At 42.4% G+C, this 27,914-nt stretch overlaps 1 protein-coding gene and 1 pseudogene across 8 annotated transcripts in view; both read right to left on the reverse strand.

Annotated features, from left to right (window-relative positions):
• The window catches only part of mcf2la (mcf.2 cell line derived transforming sequence-like a), a 239,539-nt gene that overhangs the window by 162,830 nt on the left and 48,795 nt on the right, over positions 1-27,914 (reverse strand). Inside the window, exon 1 of one of the 8 annotated variants that reach the window (XM_087993070.1) lies at positions 1,398-1,418. The exons of the other annotated variants lie outside the window; for them this stretch is intronic. The gene's annotated coding sequence lies outside the window, so the exon portion shown is untranslated. Of the gene's footprint in view, positions 1-1,397; positions 1,419-27,914 lie in introns of those variants that run through there. 8 annotated transcript variants of the gene reach the window in all.
• LOC148148645 (uncharacterized) lies at positions 47-27,715 on the reverse strand (annotated as a pseudogene).

The following is a 27,914-nucleotide window of genomic DNA, read 5'->3' on the forward strand; positions in this document are numbered from 1 at the left end:
GATGAAATTTAGAAAATCTGTTTTTCCTTCTACTCAGAACAATTAATTATACAAGTATTACATTATACTGCAGCTTCTGATCATTTGTTTCAATCTTCTCAGAGTGCAGTAAATTCAAGCATATGACTTAAAAGAATGAAACATTAATATTTCACACTTTACAACATCTACCATGACAAATAACAAAGAAAAAACATAAATGCTCAAATGGCGCTGTAGCTCTGAATCCTCAACCCTGCAAAAATTTTTTTTTTGAGAGGAGGGGCAAGTGGAAAATTAAGAAGTATTTCATGAATCTGTTGCTCATGAAGGCATCAGAAAATGTACAAGTTCAACTGTCATTAAACAAAATCAATTTTCAAAATCAAGATTCCCAAAACAAAACTCAAGGTCTTTCGACATTTGAGAAAACGGTCTATACCTAAAAGAGTTTTTTGGAGATAAGGTATTCTTGGAGAGATCCAGGTCCTGCTGAGATTGATACAGGTAGTTATGAATTTGCTTAAAAACTAGATCAATTCTGCAGAACAGCAGGCTATTAAAAATTCTACTTTTTGGTACTTTTTTTTTTAAAATCATATTTAAGGGGGAGAAAAGTCAGTACTTGCAATTTCAATCAATTTTTGCTGACATAAACCTAAGGGTTCTTATTACAGGATTGGTTCTGCCTGACTGCTTCCAGAAATGAACACAGTGAGGAGCTTGTAAATTCACAGTTTGATTGATACGCCCAAGTGGTCATAATGACCAAGCTGTCTTTGGTGTCAGATTATGAATTTAAAATTTAAAGTTTGTTTTTTCTGGAAGAGATCAAATGATTGAAGGAAATGAGGACTCGGTGATTAAGTACTTGAAATGATTTAAGTATACTGAATGGGCTTTCATCAATTAGAATTTTTAAAAATAATAGTGCAAGTCTGTGATAGATGCTTCAAATGTTCTCTTATTTCATCTGAGCATGGACCTTGACATCTGCCCATGCTGGACAACAGGTGAATTTGCCTGGAGATTGCAATGGAAAAGAGTGGTGGGTGTGAGGTCTTTTCTGACCCCAGGTTAAAGTATGGAATCCTTTTTCCTCCTTGAAATTTCAGACCCAAATGTCAAAAGTCTTAGAGTGTTGAAAATGCCAGACTGTAAATAGTTGCGCTTTAAGCTGTCCATTTAGTTCCAAGGGGAAATATATCACAATAATGGATAATTAGCATTTCAATCTAGATACAAGACCCATGTGATTTATATTGATGTAGATAAGGATGCATAAATATCCAAATGCAGTGGTGGTGGCCCTACCTCTGGGCCAGGAGACCTGGGTATCAATAACTTGGAGGAAGAAATTGAATGCTCCCATCCCCATCCACCACCATTCCCCTCTGCCTAGCCGAGCTCATTCTCACCTTGAACATCTTCTCTTTGAACTCCTCTCACTTTCTTCAGGTCAGAGGGGTTGCCATGAGTACCTGCAAGGGCCCCAAGTTTTCCTGTCTCTTTGTGGGGTTCATGGAAAACTCCTTATTCCAGTCCTATCCCAGCCCCCAACCACAACTCGATGATAACATTGGCACTGTTTTTCTGTCCTCCAGAAGTGGCAAAATTTATCAATTTCACCTTCAATTTCCACCCTGCTCTCAATTTCACTTGATCCATCTCTGACTCCTCCCTTCCTCAACATCTGTTTCTGTTTCTCGGAATAGGCTTACCAGCAATATTCATTATAGATCCACTGACTCCCACATTGACTATACATCCTCACACCCTGCTTCCTGTAAAGGCCTCCAACTATTCGACAATGTGGCCACTAAAACATCCACCTTCTTCCTCAACCAAAGATTCCCCAGCACTTAACTGATAGGGCCCTCAGCCGGGTCCAACCCATCTCCAACACTTGGGTCCTCACTTCCTCTCTTCCCTCCCACAACAGCAATAGGATCCCCCTTGTCCTTACCTACCATCCCACCAGCATCCACATGCAGAGGATTATTTAGCTGCTATCTCTCTCCCTCTAGCTGGATGCCACCACTAGACACACATTGCCCTCCCACTCCTTGTCAGCCTTCCACACGGACAGTTTCCTCTGGGACACACTGATCCACTCCTTATTCAGTCCCAACATCCCCCCCACAGCCTGACTGTACCTTTCCCTGCAACTGCAGAAGGTGTAACACCTGACCGTTTACTTTCTCCCTCCTCAGTAACCAAGGGTTCAAACACACTCTCCAGGTGAAGCAGCACTTAACGTGCACTTCACTCAATCTAGTCTAACTGTATTCACGGCTCACAGTGTGGTCTCCTCTATATTAAGAGAACAAAACGTAGACTGAATGATTGCTTTACAGAACACCCATGTTTTCTACACAAAAAAGACCTGAGCTTTCAGTTGCTGCCATTTCAACACACCACCTTGTTCCCTGGCTGACATCTCTGCCTCAGGCTTGCTGCAGTGCTCCAGCAAAGCTCAGCACAAGCTGGAACAAAAGCACCTCATTTTCCATTTGGGAATTCTGCAACCTTCTGGGCTCAATGTTGAGTTCTAGGCAAAAGTGAGGACTGCAGATGCTGGAAACCAGAGTTTAGATCAGAGTGGTGCTGGAAAAGCACAGCAGGTCAGGCAGCATCCAAGGAGCAGAAAATCGACATTTTGGGCAAAAGCCCTTCATCAGGAATAGAGGCAGGGAGCCTCCAAGGTGGAGAGATAAATGGGGGGCTCAACAACTTTAGGACTTGAGCTGGTCATGTGTCCTGACCCCAATCCGCACACACCAGGCCTCGTTATCACATAGTCTGCTACTACACACAACCCATTGTTAGCCACTAACAGTTCCCATTATCTATTCATTCTCATAGCCAGGTCATTATCCACTCCTTTGTCTGTTCAACTGTCCTCTCTTTTTGAGCTGTATCTCCACCCATTGTTTACTGCTTAACCCTGTCCCCATTCTATCTTCTGCATAAAAATTAACATTTTCCTAGCTACCATCAGTTCAAAGGAAGAGTCATTAGTACTGGAAAGTTAATTCTGATTTCTCTTCACAGAGGCTGCCAGACCTTCTGAGCTTTTCCAGCAATTTCTGTTTTTGTTTCGGATTTCCAGCATCTGCAGTTCTTGCAGCTTTTAAAAAAGTGAATGTGCTGTAGCCAAATCTGCAGGCAACACAAAACTAGCCAGGCAGTTGCAAGAGGGATACAAAGTTCACAGAGAGATACTGATAGGTTAAGTAACTGGGCAAAACTTTGGCAAATGGAATATAGTTCCATATGAAAAATGTGAAGTTCCTTATTTTGGAAGAGAGAACAAAATAACAGTATTATTTAAAAGAATAAACAGTTCAGAAAACTGCAACACATAACCTCACTCTTTCTTACATTGTATTCCATCTGGCATTTCTTTGCACATTCTGCTAGCCTGTCCAAGGCTTTCTGCAGCCTTCTCACTTCCTCAATATTACCTGTCCCTCCACTTATCTGTTTCATGTGCAAACTTAGCAACAATGCCCTCAGATTCTTTGTTGAGATCATTAATGTATAACGTGAATAGTTGTGGTCCAACAGGGACCCCTGCAGAACTCCTCTAATTTAGGCTGCCAACTTTAAAAAGACCCTTTATTCCTGCTCTTTTTTTTCCCAGTCAGCCAATCCTCAATCCATGCCAGCACCTTGCCCCTAATACCACGGGCTCTTACCTTATTTAGCAACCTCCTGTGTAGCACCTTCAGAAAGGCCTCCTGGAAATCCATTGATAAATGGGTAATCTATTGATTATCTTCACTGTCTCTTCTTTGTCCAACTTGCTCATTATTTCTCCAAAGAATTCTACCAGATTTGTCAGTTAAGAACCCCCCCCCTTGAAGAAGCCGTGCTGACTCAGCCCTAGTTTACCACGCACTTCCAAGTAGTCTACAATCTCACCCTTAATAATGGACTTTAAATTCTTACCAATGACTAAGGTCAGGCTAACCAGTCAGTAGTTTCCTGTCTTATACCTCCTGCCCTTCTTAAACAGGGGTGTTACATTAGCCATTTTCCAGTCCTCTGGGACCCTTCCTGACTCCAGTGATTCCTGAAAGATCATTACCAATGCCTCTATATTCTGTTCAGCCATCTCCTTCAGAACGCTGAGGTATAGTCCATCTGGTCCAGGTGATTTATTCACCTTCAACATTTCGGCTTCCCCAGCACTTTCTCCTTACTGATGGCCGATACACTCACCTCTGCCCCCAACTCTCTTGAAATTCTGTTATGCTGCTGTGAAAACTGATATAAAATGCGTATTTAGCTTCTCTGCCATTTCTTTGTTCCCCATCACTACTTACCAAGCCTCACTTTCAACACACCAACTCTGGCCTCTCCTTTACCTTTTAGATATCCAAAAAAAGCACTCTTGAAATCTTATTTTGGATTACTAACTAGCTAACTCTCAAACTTCATCTTCGCACCACCCCCCTCCCCCACCCAACCTTTGCACTTTTTTAGTTCCCCTATGCCGATTTTAAGGCTTCCCAATCCTCTGACTTCCCTCTAATCTTCACCACATCATATGTTTTCTCTTTTGCTTTTAGGCTGTCCCTGACTTCCCTGGTCAGCCATAGTTGTCTCATGCACCCCTCAGTATGTTGCTTCTTCCTTGGGATGAATTTCTGCTGTGTCTTTCGAATTACCTCCAGAAACTCCTGCCACTGCTGCTCCACCATCTTCCCTGCTAGGCTTACATTCTAATCAACTCTGGCCAGCTCATTCCTCATTTTTTTGTAGTTACATCAATTGTAATACCATTACATCTGATTCAAGCTTCTCCCTCTCAAACTGCAGGGTGAATACTATCATTTTATGGTCGCTACCCCCGAGGCGTTCCTTCACTTTAAGCTCCTTAATTACATGTCACCAAATCCAAAATTGCCTGTTCTCTCATGGCCTCAATCACAAGCTGCTTCACAAAATTCTCTCAGACATGCCACATTTTTTTTCCCTGAGGTCCACTACCAACCTGATTTACCCAGTCTACCTGTACATTGAAATGTTATGTAATTGTATTGTATAGTGCCTTTCTTATTTGTCTTTTCTATCACCCCATTTATTTTCTTCTTCAAACCATGACGACTGCTAAGAGGCCTGTACACAACTCCCAGCATTGTCTTTTGTCCTGTGTGGTTCCTCAACACTACACACAGATTCTAAGCCTTCTATATTACTTCTTGCTATTGATTTATGGGACGGTCTGCTATCACACGTGATTCGTTAATGCTAATTCACTGTAATGCGATTAACGAATTGGGGACACTGTTTCTAAAGAGCGAACTTTTAAAACATATCTTAGCTGTAACAGGATTATATTGGCAACACTAAGCGCTGTTTCTAAACCACAATTTTTTTTTATAATGCATATTTGCACAAGAACGCAACCATTACGTTATAGAAGAACTACCTGTAATTTCATTTCTTACTAACAAGGCAATGCTGCCTCCTCTGCCCAGCTGCCTGTCCTTTCAACAGGACATGTATCTTTGGATATTTAGTCCCCAGCCCTGATCCCCTTGCAGCCACAAGGTATGTCCATGATACCCACAACATTGTACTTGCCAATTTCAATCTGCATTACAAGCTCATTCATATTCTGCATGCATTTAACTACAAGACCTTCAGTCCTGTCTCGGTCATCACCCTTCTCATAGCTGCCCCCTCATCTGCTATGCCTAAAGTTAGATTTCTGACCCATTCTATGCTCTCTGTCCTATCACTGGCCCCTCTCATCACTTAACTTTTCCCAAAATTTTCCATGCAATTGAACTTATTCTCCCATACTATTTAATTTAAAGTCCCGTCCACAACTCTCATTATGCGATTCATCAGGACTTTGATCCCCGCATGATTTAACGGGAGCCTATCCCATCGATATTGTCCACAAATTTAAAGATAGCGTTTTTGATTTAAAAGCCTGCACTATTAATAGAAATTATGAACAGTGGTCCCAGCTCCAATCCTTTAGGATGCTAGTTCCCACACTGTCACTGTGAATTCCTACTCAATTCTTAACCTCTACTTTTAGCCAGTTACATCTTCATCTGCTAATTGCCCTGATTCTGCATACTTTTCAACTTGGTGACAGCAAAATAAGAGTGTGCAATTCTCCTTCACTTTCAAAATGAACTCTTAACTGCCCTCTGAAAGAGCCCAGCAAGTCACCAAGTTAAGAGAAATTAGGGATGCTGATCTTGCCTGTAAAACCCACATCCCATGAAATGGTAGTGGGGCTTCAGAAAATTACAGGATTCCATCCTTTTCCACCATGAATTTGCTACTGGATTAAAACTAACATTGGCTAATGGGCAGGAAATAGTAAGTGGGAATAAAAGGGTTCTTTTTCAGGTTGGCAATCCATGACCAATGGGTTTCCACAGGGATAGTGCTAGGATCACAAATGTACTGAAGCCAAATTTGCAGATGGACACAAACTTGGATGGCAAGACAGGTTGCAAGGGGACGACAAAAGTTTACAGAGGGATATTGATAGGTTAAGTGAGTAGGCAAAAAAAGTTGACAACTGGAATATAATTTAGGAAAATGTGAAGTTTTTCATTCTGGAAGGGTGAACAAAAGGCTTTAGATGAAGAAAATCTGCAGAAATCTGCAAAAATATAAAAAAAAGGACTTGGGATGCCTGTACTTGAAACACAAAGCTAGCACACAGATACTACAGGTAATCAGAAAAGTCCTTATTTCAGGAGGGTTAGAGCATCAGAATAGGAAAGTCTTCCTGCAGCTGTCAAGGGTTGAGAGTCTTTGAAACTCCTTGCCAAAGACTAGGGAGTAGAATCCTTGTGTATATTTAAGGCTGAGACGGATTGATTCAGTAGGGGAGTCAAGGGTTAAGGGGAAAAAGCAGGAAAACAGACATGAGGAATGTTGGATCAGCCATGATCCTATTGAATAACAGAACATGTTCAAGGGATAAATAGCCTACTTCTATTCCTATTTTTTATGATGTTATGGTCTTCTTAACATGACATTTTGGGTTACTCATAGGAATATCACTGGGAGAGGAAGGACAGCAGAGTTGCACAGTGGGAGAAGAACAGTTTTTAATGAATGCGAAGCAGCAACCCAATGTTCTGAGTCATCTTGCTCTCTCTCCATGGATGCTACCTGACCCACTGTGATCTCCAGCATTTATTGTTTGCAGTACAGATTCCAGCATCTGCATAAATTTGCTCCATCATAATGAAGAGGATCGGCTCAGAGGTGTGAATAGCAAGAGATGGTGCTAAGTGGTTGAGTAAGGATGCAAGGAAGAAGAGAGTCAGAAGGGAGATATCTGGCATGTAAACATGAGTAGTGTGAAAAGACGCAAGGACTCAGGATGTAGGAGGATGAAAGGTGACACACAAGAAACCAAGAACAGAAGCACGTGCAGACAGTAAATGGCTATGGAAAAACAGATTACTTGAAATAGAGTGCAAAAGATCTAGAAGTTAAAGAGGTTACTCATGCTTATTTACATAGCAGATCATTATGTTGAAATGTCCCAAAAAGTTTCATATTGAAATATTTTTGAAGCATAGTCACTACTCACAGACACCACACCAATGAATGACAAGATAGCTGCTTTCGGTAATGGTGAATAAGACATGTATACTGATCGGGATTTCTTTCACTTCCTCAAAAAATGCCTTAGGTGTCCACCAACACTGGTAGCTGGGCCTTTGGTAGAAGGTAGCATCTTCAAGAGTAACCTCAATTTAAATTGTGTGCTCATGCCAAAAAGACGATCAGCAACTAATACACAATATATTGGTGTAAATAGAGTAGAGTTGCTTTTTATTTGTCATTTCTAGCATATACAACTGATACAGTAAAAACAGGACAGTGTTCCCCCAGGACTGAGGGTGCTGCTCTTGGAGCAGTATTAAAGCCATGTGCTTTGAAAAACTTACTTAGTGAATGACATGTCTGTTGGAACACTCAATAAAGTATAACTACATTACAGCTGTAAGGAAATAAAGTGATTTCTGGCACCTTTGAAAAAAGAGCCAGATTTCATAGGTAAGGAAATACAGCAAATATTCACATCATGTCCAGCCATTTAAAAAGGTTTTTTTAATAAAGAAACTGAACCACAATTCCTATGAAGCATGTTAAGTGTGCCTTACTTGGAAGGTGCAAATGTTATTCAAATATCCTAAAGTCATAAGTTACAGAAAAACAGGTTTAGCAAAAGTACTCAATTTGCAAGGCAAATGCAAATGAGAAGCATTTGGCAACGTACCACATGGGAGACTGATTAAGAAGGTTAAGAACATGGAATTCAGGGAAACCTGGCAAGATGAATCAGAAACTGGTTTAGTAATATGACAAAAAGGTCAGTGACAGAAGTCTTCCCAGTGATTGGAGCCGGTGTCCATTGGTGTACCTCAAGGTTCAGTATAGGGATCCTTATTGTTTGCTATATAAGTAAGTGACACAGATGAAAACGAGGGAGAAAATGTTAAGCAAATTTGCAGACGACACCAAGATTGGTAGGGTGGTTAATAGTGAAGACAACTTTGTAGGTTACAGGAAGATTATCAATGGGTTAGTCAGGTGGGCTGAGCAGTGGCAGTTTAACCCTGCTAATTGTGAGGTCACGCACTTTAGAAGAAACAACAAGATGAGGGAGTACTGAATGATTGGCAGGACACTGGGTAGGTCAGATCTTGGGGTAATTATTCAAAAGATTCCTGAAGTTGGTAGAGCATGTAAGTAGGATAGTTACGATGACATATGGGACACTCGCTTTCATCAGTTGTTGCATAGAATATAAAAGCAAGGAGGTTGGAGTTGGACAGAGCATTGGTTAGGCCATAGCTGAAGTACTGTGCACAGTTCTGGTAACCTCACTACAGGAAGGATATATGCACTAGAGGATACAGAGGAGGTTCATCAACATGTTGACTGGGTTGGAGCAATATATCGAGAGAGTAGATAAAACTTGGATTGTTTTCTTTCGAGCAGCAAAGGCTGAGGGGGAACATGATTGAGATGTAAAGATTATGAGGGGTATGAGCAGGGTGAGGAGGGAGCAGCTGTTCCCCTTGAGTGGTCAATTACAAGAGGGCATAGTTTTGGGATAAGGGGCAGAAGATTCAGAGGGGATCGGAGAAAAAAACCTTTTCACTCCAAGGGTGGTGGGAATCTGGAATGCACTGGAAATGTCATGGAGGCTAGAAACCTTACAACCGTCGAAAAATTTTACAAAATGGATGAGCACTTCAAATATCATAGCATTCAAGGATGGGACTAGTGAAGGAAATCGGGATTAGCGTACCTTTAGTGGTAGCTTTTGTTGATGCAGACGTGATGGGCCAAAGGGCTTCTTCTGCGCTGTATGACTCTACGACTGATATTCTGTCCACTTTAGCAGAAACTAATCCAACTGTCTTTTCAACGATATAGTCACACTAGTCAACCTCAATCATTCATCTCTGTGCTAATACTCCCCATTACCTTGTGTCTTTTTGTCAGTTACTACCACTAAAGAGAACATGATATACTGCAAAGAGCCAGTGGATTTTTTTTTTTACAACTATTATGTCTGCTGACAGAGAAAGAGTTAATGTTTCAGTTTCCGATCAAAATTCCCCAAACTAAAATGTTAACTCAATTTCTGCCTTCACAAATGTTGCCTGATGTGCTGAGTATTTTCAGCATGTCATGCTTTCACTTCAGATTCTCAGCATCTGCAGCCCTTTGCTTCCAATTTTACTAAGACCTTACATGTATCGTAGCACATATTTAGTATTCACATAACTAGATTGTTGTTGTACTGTTAAATAGAACAGTCACTGTGCCAATTCTCAATTTCAAAATTAATACAAAATGCATTACAAGATCTCCAGGACTTTGAAAAGTTCCAAATCTTAAGTCACCAAGCTAAATATGGTGCAGTTCCATTGCTCATTATTATTTATTAGCAAATAGCTCAATTGCATTGCTACTGAAAATAAACTATAAATAATCTTAAACTTTCTAAACACGCCATGTATCTGATATCTCGAATCTGAAAATCTAACCAGACACTAAAGTCTTACAGAAATGTAAGTTACAACTACAAACAGACAAACTAGCAGAACTTTGCATTTATTCAACTTATCAGCGCTATTACATGTCGTAAAACAACTCATTCCTTCTTACCATAAAACAGTCGACTACTAGCTTCCCAATGTCTGCAGAAACAATATCAAGCACTCTCATAAACCTGAAGTTACAGTTTATTCTGCTTAAAAGTAAGAAGAGATTCAATTACACAAACAATGAAAACATCACAGGCTGAAGGAAGCCTTTTGTGCGCAGGCTTCCTTCCTGCCTTATAATATCAGGCTAAATTTAAACACAGACCTTATGCTGAGGAATTTAAAGAAGATGATAAGTCTGCTTCGTAGTATTCAAGTCTGCAACAATGGATGCAAGTTACTCAGAGGCAGTACAGCACCTACAAATCTGAGAGTCAGGCTGTGAATTTGAATCTACTTTGCCATGGCATGCAAATTAGTCTGAACATCCCATTTTCAGTGAGTGCAGGGAATATGCTACCCATTCTAAAGATAATTATTTCATTGTTTTCTCCAGTCATGCCATATTTCTGCATAGAATGAAGACAGACATTACATTTCTTCATAACAGTTTTCGCAACATCAGAAAGCTCCAAAGTGCTTTAGAACTAATAAAGTCTTATTGTGGAATTATGGCCACCAATTTCGGTATACCAAAAATATCAATAAAGCCAAAATCATGTTGGTCAAGGGATAACTAAATATTGACCCAGAACACCAGACAGAATTTCCTGTTCTTTGAATAGTTTCATAGAATCTTTTACTTCCACCTGAGAGGGCAGACAGAACCTGAGCTTAACATGGAGTCTGAAATAGGAATTTAGAATGTGAAATTCAGGTCCATATCACCACTAGAGAAGCCAAAAGTTACCGAATGGATCCAATGTCCCAGCTAAGTAGACTGATTTTGCTGGCATCTAGTGTACGTGCTTTAAGTTTCTGTAAGTTGAGAAGATGCAGGTGCATTGTACACAATTGCTCATCTCTCACAAAGAATTAATGCTCAGCTGCAAGATGAGCCCAATTGCAATGTTACTTGAGACTATGCACCCAATCTACAGTTAAGGTACTTTGGAATATCATTTATTTTTACAATGCGTCTGGAAGTTTTATGAAGTGTCACTGTTATATTGTGCTCCTGTATGACAGAAAATGTTGCCACTTTCTTACAGAGGGCAGAAGAGTTGGTGACCTAAGGTCATGATAAGATCATAAGAAACATGAACAGGAGTAAGCCACTGAGTCTCTCAAGCCTGCTCTGCCACTCAATACCATTATAGCTGACCTATCTACAAAATGGCTTCAACAGGCATATAGTGTCTCTAGGTATACAAGACGACAGGGAGAAGGAGTCAAGGTACCGACTAATTGATAGTCAATATGAAGGCCTTTCCCATCCCGATCCCACACCCCTGCCCTCCCCATTGGAACCATGTCCCTTGATCACAACTTATGAATATGCAAGTTAGGAGCAGAAATGGAGGATTCAGCTCCTCCATCTTGTTCCACTATTTAAAGAAGTTTGTGGTCAATTTGATTGTGGACTCAAATCCACAATCCCATCCACCTCTAATGAACAAGTGACAGCACACAAGGGCTCACCTGGAATCTGAACTCAAATCTTCTCATGTTCTTATTCACCAACTTAAAGAAAAATTACATAAGATTGGCATTAATGTAAAATGTTGTGGTTCTGTTCGCCGAGCTGGAAATTTTTGTTGCAAACGTTTCGTCCCCTGTCTAGGTTACATCCTCAGTGCTTGGGAGCCTCCTGTGAAGCGCTTCTGTGGTGTTTCCTCCGGCATTTATAGTGGCCTATCCCTGCCGCTTCCGGTTGTCAGTTTCAGCTGTCCGCTGTCATGGTCAGTATATTGGGTTCAGGTCGATGTGTTTGTTGATGGAGTTTGTGGATGAGTGCCATGCTTCTAGGAATTCCCTGGCTGTTCTTTCTTTCGCTTGCCCTATAATGGTAGTGTTGTCCCAGTCAAATTCATGTTGCTTGTCTTCCTCAGAGAGGAAGAAAAGGACAACCAACTCCCATTCCTAAACGTGAGGGTACAGAGAACACCAAACGGAGAATTCACCACCAAGGTACACAGGAAAGCCACACACACAGACCAAGTCCTGAACTATGAAAGCAACCACCCCAATACACACAAACGAAGTTGCATCAAGACACTATTCAAAAGGGCCACAACACACTGCAGCACACCTGAACTGCAAAAAGAGGAAGAGGAACACCTATACAAGATATTCGCCAAAAACTGATATCCTCGCAATTTCATCAACAGATGCCTAAGGGAAAGACAACGGAACGAGGACATGCCGCAACCCAAAGGACTAGCCACACTATCATACATCAAGAACATCTCAGAAATGACTTCCAGACTACTGCGACCACTAGGACTTATAACAGCAAACAAACCAACAGCCACACTCAGACAACAACTCACCAGAACGAAGGACCCGATACCCAGCATGAGCAAAACTAATATAGTGTACAAAATCCCATGCAAGGACTGCACAAAACACTATATAGGACAAACAGGAAGACCGCTAACGATCCGAATCCACGAACATCAACTAGCCACGAAACGACACGACCAGCTATCCCTAGTAGCCACACACGTAGACAACAAGCAACATGAATTTGACTGGGACAACACTACCATTATAGGGCAAGCGAAACAAAGAACAGCCAGGGAATTCTTAGAAGCATGGCACTCATCCACAAACTCCATCAACAAACACATCGACCTGGACCCAATATACCGGCCACTACAGCGGACAGCTGAAACTGACAACCGGAAGCGGCAGGGACAGGCCACTATAAATGCTGGAGGAAACACCACACAAGCGCTTCACAGGAGGCTCCCAAGCACTGAGGATGTCACCTAGACAGGGGACGAAACGTTTGCAACAAAAATTTCCAGCTCGGCGAACAGAACCACAACAACGAGCACCCGAGTTACAAATCTTCTCACAAACTTTGAATTAATGTAAAATGCTTGATTCCATTTCACAAAACCATGTTCACTCTGCTTGATTGGTGGCGGGTCAGAAGACTCAACAGAATAAATAAAACACAAGGATGACGAAAAAAGTGTATAAAGAAAGCAAAACTAGAATAATACAGAAAGCTACCCAGAAATAGAAAACAGATTTGTAAGTGTTTCTATGGATTTTCTTTTTAAAAAGTTAACAATGAGTGTCCTATAGAAAGGAGTCAGAGGATTTAATAATGAAAAATAAGGAAATTTCAGATGAACTGAATGTGTACTTAGCATTAAATCTTTTTAACATCCCAGAAACAGCAAATAAATCAGGAAATGGATGACAGGAAACCAAGAAAATCCCAATAACTAAGAAAGTGGACTGAGCAAATTATTGGACCTGTGGGCTAATGAGTTCCTGGATCCTGATGGACTTCATCCTAGGACCTTAAAGGAAATGGCTAGTGAGATAGTTGATGCATTCACTTTAATTTTACAACATTCCAAGATTCGGAGAAAGTTCCATTAGTCAAAAATGTAACTCTTTTACTCAAAATGGAAGGGAGACTTAAAACAGCATATGACTGGCCAGTTTGTTTAACATCTGTCATGGGGAAAATGTTAGAAGCTATTTTATACATATTAGAGAAGGTTGCTTAAAAAATTTCAATGTAATCAAGCAGAGTCAACATGGTTTTGTGAAATGGAATCAAGCATTTTACATTAATGCCAATCTCATGCCTTTCCCCCTATAACCCTGCATATTATCTGTATTTGAATAATAATAATAATAATGACATAAATTAGCCTGCTTCCACCACACTTTCAGGCAGTACAGTCATACCTTAATTATACACTGTGTGAAACTGTTCACTCATACGCATTTTCTTCCTTGGCAAAACACTTGAAAACTGTGTCATCTGGTTCTCAACCCACTTACAAGTGGTAACAGTTGCTCCCTACCCATTCAGTTTTGTTCACTCATGATTTTAAACTATCAGACATCTTCGTAACCTTCTCCTCCACAAGGAAAACAATATTGATGTTTCCAATCTTTTCTATAACTGAAGTTAGTAAGGATAAAGATTGGCTAGCTAACAGAAATCAGGGAGATGTGCTGCAAGGGAGCACAATAGGGTGCTGAATATTCAAGGATATACATCCTTGAGCAGAGGGGGCAGAGTTGCCTTATTGGTAAGAAATGAAATTAAATCAATAGTAAGACATCAAGTAGGGTCAGATGGTGTAGAATCTATGTGGGTAGAATTGAGGAAGCACAATAAAAAACAGAATTAGAGGAATGTTTCGGCCTCCAAACAGTAGTCAGGAGCTGGGGCGCAAGATACACCAGGAGATAGAAAAGCTGTGTAGGAAAGGCAAAGTTACAGTGATCATGGGGGTTTTCAATATACAGGTGGACTGGAAAAATCAGGTTGGCAGTGGATTGCAAGAAAAGAAATTTGCCAAAATTCTACAAGATGGCCTTTTGGAGCAGCTTGTGGTGGAGCCCATTAGGGAACAGGCAATACTGGATTTAGTGTTGTGCAATGAGGCAGACTTGATAAGGGAGCTTAAGGTGAAGGAACCCTTAGGAGGCAGTGATCATAATTTGATTGAATTTACTCTGCAATTTGAGAGGGGGAAGATAGAATCAGTGGTAACGGTATTCCAGCTGAATAAAGGCGACTACAGAGACATGAGGGAGGAGCTGGGTAGGATCGACTGGGCGAGGAGCCCAGCAGGAAAGACAGTGGAACAGCAATGGCAGGGGTTTCTGGGAATAATTCAGGAGACATAACAGAGATTCATCCCGAGGGAAAAGAAGCATGGTACAGGGACGATGAGGCAACCATAGCTGACTAAGGAAGTCAGGGTTAGCATAAAAGCAAAAGAGAAGGCATATAATGTGGCAAAAGGCAGTGGAAAACCAGAGAATTGGAAGCTTACAAAGACCAATTAGAGGGCAATAAAAAAAAAGAAATAAGGAAGGAGAAGATTAAATATGAAGGTATGCTAGCCAGTAATATAAAGGAAGACTGTAAGAGTTTCTTTCAATATATAAAAAGAGCAAAATACAGGCAAAAGCAGACAATAGGCAACTGGAAAATGATGCTGGAGAGATAGTAGTGGGGAACAAGGAACTGAGGAACTGAATAATTACTTTGCATCAGTCTTCACGGTGGAAGACACAAGTAATATTCCAAACATTCAAGAGAGTGAGGGGTCAGAGCTCAGTATGGTGGCCATCATCAAGGAGAAGGTGCTTGAAAAACTGAATTACCTGAAGGGGGATAAATCACCTGGACCAGATGACAACACTCCAGAATTTCAAGAGAGATAGCTGAAGAGATAGTGGAGGTGTTAATGGTGCTCTTTCAGGAATCGCTAGAATCAGGAAGGGCCCCAGAGGACTGGAAAATTGCCAACATGATACTTTGGTTTAAAAAAGGAGTAAGGTGAAAGACAGAAAATTACACATCAATTGGCCTTGGTTGTGGGTAAGATCCTGCAATCCTTTGTGAAGGAAGAGATTTCTGTATACTTGGGAGTGTATGGTAAAATAGGGCAACATCAGCATGGTTTCATAAAGGGGAGGTCATGCCTGACAACTCTTCCAGAATTGTTTCAGGAAGTAATAAGCAGGTTAGACCAAGGACAGCCAATGGATGTTAACTCCATAAACTTCAACAAGGCCTTTGACATATGAGGAATGTTTGAGGACTCTGGGTCTATACTCAGTGGAGTTTAGAAGGATGAAGGGGGGGAATCTAATTGAAACATACAGAATACTGAATGACCTGGACAGAGTAGATGATGGGAAGAAGTTTCCATTGGTAGGAGAGACTAGGACCTGAGGGCATAGTGTTACAATAAAGTAACACTAGAACGGAGATAAGGAGAAACTTCTTCAACGAAGAGTGATGAATCTATGGATTCATCAGGAGTACGCTTTCTCCTACATACCTGGGATGGTCAAGTTATCTTAGTAGGTAAGGTTGGACAGGCTAGGTTTGTATTCACAGAAGAGTAACAAGTAATTTGATTTAAACATACAAGATCCTGAGAGAGCTTAACAGGGTGGAGAGGACACTTCTTGTAGACGAATCTAGAACTAGCTCTTATTGTTTAAAAAGAAGGGGTTATCCATTAAATGCAAACACAAGGCAAGTTATTTTCTCTCAGATGATCATTAAGTCTTTGGAATTATTCTTTCAAATATGGTAGAAACAGTTTTGGAATATTTTTAAGGCAGGGTGAATAATTGTTGGTAAACAAGGAGGTGAAATGTTAGCCAAGGCAGGAGAGGTGAGGATTGACATTACAAACTTATCAGCCTGGATCATCTTAAATGCTGGAGAAGGGTCTCAGACCTACATGGCCAATCCTTCTAATCATTATGTCTGAATATACATAGCGGCAGGAGGCTTTCCAGCAGGCCAGCCAATACAACCACTGTCAGGATATACACACCCAGCAGGGTTCTCCTGAGGCTCTAGTGAGATCCTCAACTGATTTTCAAATAAGAGAATTCACCTCCAAAGAAAAAGCATCAAAAACTTTTCTGTGTGTGTAGAGAACCTCTCTCTTCTGGTTAGAGGTACCTGATCCAGGAACAGCCAACTGGATTCCACTCACTTTCCTCTGCAAATCCACAGTTCAAAATAAAAGTGATATGCTTTCAGAGACTTTGAAAAGGCCAAGTTCTCAATCAGTGAATTAAAGACTGAATACCTAGGTGCACACAACCTTGTGTTGTCAAAGAATCAAAAATGAAACAAAAGAGAACATAGGGAGTTAGGTTGGAAGCTAAAATAAGTAGAATGAGCAGAGTAGTAATCTCAAGATTGCGACCGGTGCTACGGGCTAGTAAGGCTAGGAACAGAGAGTGAGTGCTTAAGAACACATGGCTGGAGGGCTGATATAGGCGCGAGGGCTTCAGATATGTGGATCATTGGGATCATTAGGATACCGCCTGGGAAAGGCAGGACCTCTACAAGGAGGATGGGTTGCACCTGAACTGGAAAGACATCAATATCCTGGGCAGAGGTTTGTTAGTGCACTTCGGGAAGGGTGAAACTAGTTTGGCGGGGGGGAATGGGAACCAGAGATACAGATTGGAAGATGGGGGTAACTGGTGAATAGCCAGATACAGCGTACAGGGAGTCTGTGAGGAGGGATACACAGTTGATAGGGTGAAGTTGCTGTCAGTGTAAAAGTGGTGGGAGAGTGGCAATGCTATTCAGGGATCGTATCTGAAGAAGGGCCTGTGCCCGAAACGTCGAATCTCCTGTTCCCTGGATGCTGCCTGACCTGCAGTGCTGTTCCAGCAATAAAGTTTCAACTATTCAGGGATCATATCACAGCTGCAGAAAGGGAGGTTGTCAAGGGGGGTTCATCTACTGAGTCAGTATGGGTGGAAATCAGAAACAGGAAAAGAGCAGTCACTTTATTGGGAATTTTCTACAGACCCCCCCCCCCCCCCCGATAGTAACACAAACATCGAGGAGCAGATTGGGAGGCAGATTTTGAGAAGGTGCAGAAGTAACAGGGTTGTTATCATGGGTGAATTTAACTTCCCTAATATTGATTGGAACCTCCTTTGTTCAATTAGGTTGGATGTAGCAGTTTTTGTCAGATGCACCTGACTAGAGGGAAGGTCATATTTGATTTGCTGCTTGGCAACAAACCAGGCCAGGTGTCAGATCTCTTGGTGGGAGACCATTTGGGTGATAGTGATCACAACTCCCTGAAGTTCACTATAGTCATGGAGAGTGATAGCAACAGACGATATAGGGAAATACTTAATTGGGGGAGGGGGACTTTCAGTGCTATTAGGCAGGAACTGGGGCGCCTAAATTGGGAACTGATTGAGGAGGTTGAGGAGGCAAGGATCAGACAGGGCTTCAGAGGGTTGCAAGGCAGCCAGGAAGGAACTGAAGAATGGACTTAGGAGCACGAGAAGAGGGCATGCAAAAGCTTTAGCAGGTAGGATTAAGGAAAACCCTGAGGCATTCTACATTTGTGAGGAACAAGAGGAGAGAACCAGAGTGAGTGTAGGGCCAATCAGAGATAGTAGGGGGAACTTGTACCTGGGGTCGGAGGTGGTAGGGGAAGTGCTTAATGAATACTTTGTTTCAGTATTCACTACTGAGAGGGACCATGACATTTGTGAGGACAATGTGAAACAGGCTGATATGCTCAAACAAGTTGATGTTAAGTTTGAAAAACATAAGGACAGCTAAGTCCCCTGGATAGTAACCCAAGGTTACTACAGGAAGTGACGGAAGAGGGTGCTACTGAGGGTCTTTGTGTTCTCACTGTCTACTGGAGTAGTGCCAAATGATTGGAGGGTGGCAAATGTTCAAGAAAGAGAATAGGGATAATCCTGGGAGTTACAGACCAGCTAGTCTTAAGTCTGTGGGCAAATTATTGGAGAGGATTCTAAGAGACAGGATTTATGATTACTTGGAAAACCATAGTTTGATTACAGATAGTCAGCATGGCTTTGAGAGGGGCAGGTCAGGCCTCACAACCTTTACTGAATTCTTTGAGGATGTCACAAAAGACATTGATGAAGATAGAGCAGTGAATGAGGTGCACATGGATTTTAGCTCGGTTTTTGATTAGGTTCCCCATGGTAGGTTCATTCATAAAGTAAAGAGACATGGAATACAGGGAAATTTGGCTGTCTGAATACAGAATTGGCTGTCCCATAGAACAGAGAGTGGTGGTAGATGGAAAGTATTCAGCTTGGAGCTGGGTGACCAGTGGTGTCCCACAGGGATCAGTTGTGGGACCTCTGTTCTTTGTGGTTTTTATAAATGACTTGGATGAGGAAGTGGAAGGGTGGATTAGTAAGTTTGCTGATGACATGAAGGTTGGTGGAGTTATGATAGTGTGGAGAGCTGTTGTCGGTTGCAACAGGACATTGACAGGATGCAGAACTGGGCTGAGAAGTGGCAGTTGGAGTTCAACCTGGAAAAGTGTAAAGTGATTCATTTTGGCAGGTCGAATTTGAATGCAGAATACAGAGTGAAAGGTAGGATTCTTGGCAGTGTAGCAGGGACAGAGGGATCTTGGGTCCATGTCCATAGATCCTTCAAAGCTGCCACCAAAGTTGTTAGGGTTGTTAAGGCATATGATGTATTGCCTTTCATTAGCGGGGGAATTGATTTTGCGAGCTGCAAGGTTATGCAGCATCTCTATAGAGCCCTGGTTAGACCACACTTGGAATATTATGTTCAGTTCTGGTTGCCTCATTAGTAGGAAGGATGTGGAAGCTTTAGAGAAGGTGCAGAGGACATTTACCAAGGTGCTGTCTGGACTGGAGGGCATGTGTTATGAAGGAAGGTTGAAGGAGCTCAAGCTTTTCTCATTGGGGCAAAGAAGGATGAAGGGTGACTTGACAGAGGTGTACAACATGATGAGAAAGGCAAAGATAGAGTGAATCATCAGAGACATTTTCCCAGGGCAGAAATGGCTATCACAAGGGGGCATAATTTTAAGGTGATTGGAAGAAGGTTTAGGGGAGATGCCAGAGCTTGGTTATTTACACAGAGTGGTGAGTGTGTAGAATGCACTGCCAGCAGTGGTAGTCAAGTCAGGTCCATTAGGGACATTGAAGTGATTCTTGGATAGGCACATGAATGATAGTAAAATGAAGGGTATGTAGGCTAGCTTGATCTTAGGATAAAAGGTCAGCACAACGAGGGCCAAAGGGCCTGTACTATGTTGTACTGTCCTACATTCTAAAACCAAAGCAGACTGTCTGCAATGTTGAGTCATGAGAACATAGAGCAACAATTGATTAAGGAGACTAGATATTTTCAAAGGTCAGAGTTGAAAAGTGTGGTGCTGGAAAAGCGCAGCAGGCCAGGCAGCATCCGAGGAGCAGGAGAATCGACGTTTCAGGCATAAGCCCTTCTTTAGGAATGAGGCTAGTGTGCCAAGCGGGCTGAGATAAAAAGTGAGGGTGGGGGGCGCTGGGAATACGATAGGTTGAAGGAGGTGAGAGTGAGGGTGCTAGGCCGGAGAGGGGGTGTGGGCGGAGAGGTCGGGAAGAAGATTACAGGTCAAGGAGGACAGTGCTGAATCCGGGGGTTGGGACTGAGATAAGGTGGGGGGGAGGGGAAATGAGGAAGCTGGAGAAATCTACATTCATCCCGTGTGGTTAGAGGGTTCCTAGGCGGAAGATGAGGCGCTCTTCCTCCAGGCGTCGTGTGGCCAGGGTCTGGCGATGGAGGAGGCCAAGGACCTGCATGTCCTTGGCGGAGTGGAAGGGGGAGTTAAAGTGTTCAGCCATGGGGCGGTTGGGTTGGTTGGTGCGAGTGTCCCAAAGGTGTTCCCTGTAACGTTCCGCAAGTAGGCGGCTTGTCTCCCCAATGTAGAGGAGACCACATCGGGTACAGCGGATACAGTAAATGATGTGTGTGCAGGTGAATTTGCGACGGATATGGAAGGTTCTATTGGGGCCTTGGAGGGAGGTGAGGGAGGTGGTGTGGGCGCAAGTTTTGCACTTCTTGCGGTTGCAGGGGAAGGTGCCGAGAGTAGAGGTTGGGTTGGTGAGGGGTGTGGACCTAACGAGGGAGTCGCGGAGGGAGTGGTCTCTCCGGAACGCTGATAGGGGTGGGGAGGGAAATATATCTCTGGTGGTGGGGTCTGTTTGGAGGTGGCGGAAATGACGGAGGATGATACGATGTATCCGGAGGTTGGTGGGGTGGTAGGTGAGGACCAGTGGAGTTCTGTCCTGGTGGCAACTGGAGAGGCGGGGTACAAGGATGGAGGTGTGGGAAGTGGAGGAGATGCGGTGGAGAGCATCGTCGACCATGTCGGAGGGGAAATTGCTGTCCTTGAAGAAGGAGGCCATTTGGGTTGTTCGGTAGTGGAATTGGTCCTCCTGGGAGCAGATGTGGCGGAGACGAAGGAATTGGGAATATGGGATGGCATTTTTACAGGGGGCAGGGTGGGAAGAGGTGTAATCTAGGTAGCTGTGGGAGTCGGTCGGTTTGTAGTAAATGTCTGTGTTGAGTCGGTCGCCCGAGATAGAAATGGAGAGGTCTAGGAAGGGGAGGGAGAAGTCTGAGACGGTCCAGGTAAATTTGAGGTCGGGGTGGAAGGTGTTAGTAAAGTGGATGAACTGTTCAACCTCCTTGTGGGAGCACGAGGTAGCGTCAATACAATCATCGATGTAGCAGAGGAAAAGGTGGGGGATGGTGCCAGTGTAGCTGCAGAAGATGGACTGTTCCACATAACCGACGAAGAGGCAGGCATAGCTGGGACCCATGCGGGTACCCATGGCTACTCCTTTGGTTTGGAGGAAGTGGAAGGATTGGAAGGAGAAGTTGTTAAGAGTGAGGACCAGGTCAGTCAGTCGAAGGAGGGTGTCAGTGGAAGGGTACTGGTTGGGTCAGCGGGAGCGGAAGAAGCGGAGGACTTGGAGGCCTTCGTGATGGTGGATGGAAGTGTGTATGGACTGGATATCCATCGTGAAGATAAGGCTTTGGGGGCCAGGGAAGCGAAAATCATGGAGGTGGAGGGTGTGGGTGGTGTCCCGAACGTATGTGGGGAGTTCTTGGACTAAGGGGGACAGGACAGTGTCGAGGTATGCAGAGATGAGTTCAGTGGGGCAGGAGCAAGCTGAGACAATGGGTCGGCCAGGGCAGTAGGGTTTGTGGATTTTGGGCAGGAGGAAGAAACGGGCGGTGCGGGGTTGTGGGATTATGAGGTCGGAGGCGGTGGATGGGAGATTCCCTGAGGTGATGAGGTTATGAATGGTCTGGGAGATGATGGTTTGGTGGTGGGAGGTGGGGTTATGGTCAAGGGGGCAGTAGGAGGTGTCCGCGAGTTGGCGTCTGGCTTCAGCGGTGTAAACATCGGTGCACCAAACTACCACTGCGCCTCCCTTGTCTGCCGGTTTGATGGTGCGGTTGGGGTTGGAGCGGAGGGAGTGGAGGGCTGCGCATTGTGAGAGTGAGAGGTTGGAGTGGGTGAGAGGGATGGACAGGTTGAGGCGGTCAATGTTGCAGCGGCAGTTGGATATGAAGAGATCGAGGGCAGGTAAGAGGCCAGCACGGGGTGTCCAGGTGGATGGGGTGTGTTGGAGGCGGGAGAAGGGGTCGTCAGAGGGTGGGCGAGAGTCTTGGTTAAAGAAGTAGGCGCGGAGGCATCTTTGTCTTGAGGAATTCTCACATAATCATATCCTCTACTTTGTTTGAATCAGGATATTTGCCCAACATGGAATAAACAGATTTGAAACAGTTGATCAGTCAGATGTTGTTCTGATATTTCTGACTGTTGAACACCAATCCTGCATGGCATGACATGCATCAAGAAATGCAAATTGTAATCATGGCCTTGCTTTGTTCTTCCTACCACTGCAATGTCATCAGTAACACAAATGCATCCTGGTATATATTGTCCATGTGTCCCTGGCTGACACAACCTCAAAAGGAGACATTAAAACCAGATCATCCGAATGGCATATGGAATATAAAGGAAATTCTGGGACATTTCAACAATATGTACTCACCAGTAATCATGCTGGACATCAATTTATAAGAAGAATTTCACCTCCACACCCTCTAGCGTGAAGACCAGAAATTTACACCTACAAATCTTAGATTTAGCTCTTCTATCGCAGGAATTTTGTCAGGGCATTATTTCAAAGCTGCATTTAAGTATTGTGGATGAAAACATACCCTCAAAGATTCATCCTTCTTTATGATGCATATTATTGAGCTAACATCAATCAGTGTTCTCCTGAACTCTTTGAATGACTCCACCTTGGTCCATTTCATCTCGCTCATTCATCAATTCTTCTTTGAAATGGACACTGCGTTTACATGAATGGGTCAATTGATAGGCTTGCATTCTTCTTCAAGTACAGCACTATAGCTCTCTTGAAACAGCACATTCTGAATATTCCAATATTAAGCTGTGAATTGAATTGAAAGGCAAAATTTCTGAGCTTGATCTGTTGTCTCATGTCTGATTCTCTCGACTGTGACTCAAAGATCATAACATACAAGTAGATCTCACATTGCTGATTCTGTAGCCACTATGTTGTCAAACATCTCCGATGTCTAGGTGGTCAGTTAGTGGGTGGCTGATATGCAATGCAAAGTGTACCAATAGTGTGGGTTCAATTCCTATACCAGCTGAGGTTATCATGAAGGACACTCATTCTTAACCTCTTCCCTCACTTGAGGAATGCTGACTTTCAGGTTAAACCAGTATCATTCTCTAATGAAACAGCAGCCCTCGTAGTCTAGTAGGACAATGTTGACTTAATTTAAAAGGGGGGCAAAAGTGAGTACTGCAGATGCTGGAGATTAGAGTCAAGAGTGTGGTCTGGAAAAGCATAGCAGGTCAGGCAGCATCAGAGAGCAGGAAAATGGATGATTTTCCTGCTCCTCAGATGCTGGCTGACCTGCTGTGCTTTTCCAGCACCACACTCTCGACTCTTCATTTAAAAATGGAATGACTGCACCTGTATCCAGCACTACTGATCCTGTATATAGCATGGATGCACCATTATATGCTCAAAGTTTACAATCATCGGTTTTGCCATTATTTTCACATCTGTTGATACATGTTTATTAGAATTTGTAGGAGTAGTATATTAGTGCTTAGCAATAGCCAATTTTAACTAATAATGAATAATCACCAGTTTTGAGGACATCAGTCAAATTTTTGCAAACATATTGGATGGCATAATGACACTGATGTTTTCTTTGAGACTGTGTGAAGCACTCTGTCTTATGTAAAATAAACTTTAGTTTGTCAATCACTTTATATACAAGCTGATCTCAGAATACCAGATGTTAGTTATTGTAGCCTGATTATTTTAATCCTTATTGTAGTCATAGAATCCCTACAGTGTGGAAACTGGCCATTAGCCCAATAAGTCCACACTGACCGTCCAAAGAATAACCCACCCAGACCCATTCCCTTACCCTATTACTCTACATTTATCCCTGACTAATGCACCTAACCTACACATCCCTCAACACTATGGGCAATTTAGCATGGTCAACAGACAGTCACCAGAGGTTGGGATCGAACTCGGGTCTCTGGGGCTGTGAGGCAGCAATGTTAACCACTGAGGCATCGTGCAGCCACTTAAAAGCCTACTGTACCTGGTATTCCCAGGCAGTCTCCCATTCAAGTACTAACCTGGCCTGAGTCTGCTTAGCTTCCATGATCAGGTGTTTTCAGAATATTATGAAGTCCTTGTGGTCTGTCTGTTGAGGTCAGTACATAGCTCTTTGTAGCATAATCATCCTTTGTACTAGTGCAATGCCTCAATCAATGGCTTTTTCGACAATATGCCTTGCAAAATTAACTGAAGGTGGGACATTTTCTTGGTGCATGCTATCGATCCAGCACACTCCCTGATCATCTGCTTTTCTAATGTGAGTTAAACTAGCTGCTCATTGTTTGCTTTTGAGCAAGCTGCTTTCTCAACACTTTCTGTTACTGGAATAAACAAAGAAATTGATGTCTCATTCATTTTAAACACAATTTAATACATGACCAGATATATCACTTACAGATAAATGTGCTTTCTGACTGTTCAAGCCTAATAGGCCTCACCAGCACGATGGTTTCCACCACTGTTCAAAAAGATAAAATTAATGATAATGGTCTAATATATTGATCTTCAGAGATTTATTAATTCTATAGTTTAGCTCATTTAAAATAATAAAGCAAACTACAAGTTACAAAATAGACATTGCAGCAAATCAACTTGCATTTTTTTGTGTATAGTTTGCAAACCCAAAGCAAACCAACTGCCAGGAAGTATTGCAACTTGGTTTACATGCAGCATAAGGAGTCCTTAAAAGGTGAACCCACTGAAAGACGAGGTATACATACAACAGATGAGGTGACAGCTGAGTATCTCAAAGCTGGAAATCAGCAAGAGTAAGATCTGGGTGAGATGGGTGTCAGACAGCCTGGGACATATCACTGGTATCTCACCTATCATAATAGTTTTAGGTTTATTACTACTGAGACTAGCTTTCAATTCCATATTTTTATGACATGAATTTAAGGCAACCAGCTGCTTGGACACACCATCTGAGCCTCTGAACTACTAGCAAAGTGTCATTTACACTATACCATCATATCCACTGCCACAATGAAGGGACAGACAAAGCTGGGCAAAATTTCAGAAGAGGAAACAAGAAGTAGTTTTAGCAACTGATTGAAAGTACTTGTAAAATGTAACTTGGATGAATAAACAGAACAAAGTGAACGAGGATCTGGTAAAAGTTTAAAAAGAAAGTCAAGGCAATTGAGCAATGTAGGGCTTTTTGGCAAAGACAAGCAATGAGGGACAAGAAGAAGCAGAGAAATTGATAGTAGCAGTGCAACAGCAAATTTTAGATCCAAACAAAATAGAGTGGTAAGAAATCAAAAGTAATAGCTGATTATCTAAATGTGCAAACTATATATTTTAAGATATACACAAACAGAAACAAATAGATTTCATCTATTCAGCAATAGAGAGACAAGGTTTCAATTGTTTGGGGATTCGAGTATTAGGGAGCATGATCTCAGAATTAGGGCCAGATCATTCATGAGAGATGTTAAGAAGCACTTCTACAAAAGGGTGGTAGATATTTGGAACCTTCTTCCACAAATGGCAGCAAACACTGGATCAATTGTTAATTTTAAATTTGAGAAAGATAAATTTTTGATCAACGAAGATATTAAGGGATATGGGCCAACGGAGTTCAGCCACCGAACAGTCATGATCTCACCGAATGGTAGAACAACTGGAGGGGCTGAATGGCCTACTCCTGTTCCTATGTCTGGCCCTAATTCTCAGACTACATCCCCTAGTTGTAGAATCCCCAACGCATGCAAATTGATTGTTTGTGGGCATGGATAGGGTGAATAGCCAATATCTTTTCCCCAGGATAGGGGAGTCCACAACTAGATGGCATATGTTTAAGGTGATGAAAAGGTGAAGATTTAAAAGGGAACTACGGGACAACGTTTTGATGAAGAGGGTGGTGCGTATATGGAAGAACTGCCAGCGTTGGAGGTAGAGACTGGTACAATTGAAACATTTAAAAGGCATCAGATGGGGACACAAATAGGGAGGGTTCGGAGGCATATGGGCCAAATACTGGTAAATGGGACTAGATCAGTTTATGATAACTGATCACCGTAACCAAACTGGATCGAAGGGGTCTGTTTCCGTGCTGTACAACTCTTACGACTGTCTTTTCCTGTTAACAGATTGAAATCTTCAATTAATTCATATCTTAACTTTCTAAAGTCTGGGTATCATCTTTGTAAACCTGTGTTGTACTCCCTCCAAGGCCAATATATCATTAAGGTGTGGTGCCCAGGTCTGCTCACAGAACTTCAAGTGGGGTCTAACTAAGATTTTGTATAATTACAGCATGACATCAGCATCCTTATACTTCAATATTCTTTTATATAAAAAAAAAGGAGAAAGTGAGGACAGCAAATGCTGGAGAGTCAGAATTTAAAAATTTGGCGCTAGAAAAGAACAGCAGGTCAGGCAACATCCAAGGACAAGGAGAATCAATGTTTCGGGCATAAGCCCTTCATCAAGAATTCCAAAACATCGACTTTCCTGCTCCTTGGATGCTGCCTGACCTGCTGTGCTTTTCCAGTGCCACACGTTTCGACCCTGCGTGAAGGAGGATTGAGAGAGAGATGCAAGCAGTCTACAGAGCTATTAGAGTAAATAGTTTGAGATGCCTTGTTTTTTTTATTTTGGAACAATAGAAGCAGCCTGACATGGTCTGGTCAAGCACACAGAACCAGGATTTTTAGGTTTTTAGTTTTCAGTAACAGCAGTTGCTACTGGGGTCATGAACAGTTGATTTTTTTTTCCTCTCAGCTACAGCTGGGTGCTCCCTTCCTGTTTGTAGAGTTGCATGTAAGACAAACTGTTTTTTCTGAATTTGCCTTTTGCCGAGACGGTGTTTAAGGGATGTTGCTATATTGGAATGGTTAATGTTTAGTGTAAAATAATCTATTATTCTGTTAAGTTTTCTAATAGAGTGACAGCACATCCAATTTTATTTTTCTTTTGCTGTATTTTAACAACAACGTATGATAAAGCGTGTTTTGCTTCAAATCTGGTAGTTTGACAAGTCGAATTGCATCTGAAACTCGACACCTTACATTTACCTTTAAAATTAGAAAATGTTAGGGTCTAGGCTATGTTCTTAATATATTTTGAGGGGGTTTAGTCTGATCCATAACAATTCAGTCTCCTATCATCAAGCCAATTTTGTATCCAATTGGCAAGTTCTCCCCAAATCCCACATGGTCTAACTTTACAAATTTGTCTAACATGCAGAACCTTGCTAAAGGCATTACTAAAGCCAATGTAAACTACGTCTACTGCTCTGCCCTCACCAATCTTTTTGGTTACTTCCTCAAAAAAACTCAAGTCATGTTTTGTGGGACATGTTGCATAAAGCCATGTTGACTATTCTTGATCAGTTCTTGCCTCTCCAAATGCATTTAAGTCCTATCTTTCAGAATGACCTCCAACAACTTATCCACCAATGTCAGACTAGGAGAAAGTGAGGACAGTAGATGAACATCAGAATCGAAAAGTGTAGAAAAGCACACCAGGTCAGGCAGCATCCGAGGAGGAGAATCGACATTTCAGATATGAGCCCTTCATCAGGCTGCTCTGGAAGTTTAAATAGCATGGAATCCAGGGGGAGCTGGAAAACTGGATATACAATTGACTTGATAGTAGGAAGCAGAGGGTAATAGCAGAAGGATGCTTATTGGACTGGAGGCCTGTGACTAGTGGAGTGCCTCAGGAGTCGGTGCTGGG

The sequence above is a fragment of the Chiloscyllium plagiosum genome, unplaced genomic scaffold (assembly GCF_037043375.1).
Source record: "Chiloscyllium plagiosum isolate Xiang-an unplaced genomic scaffold, Cpla_swu_hap1 HiC_scaffold_12, whole genome shotgun sequence".
Lineage (NCBI taxonomy): Eukaryota > Metazoa > Chordata > Chondrichthyes > Orectolobiformes > Hemiscylliidae > Chiloscyllium > Chiloscyllium plagiosum.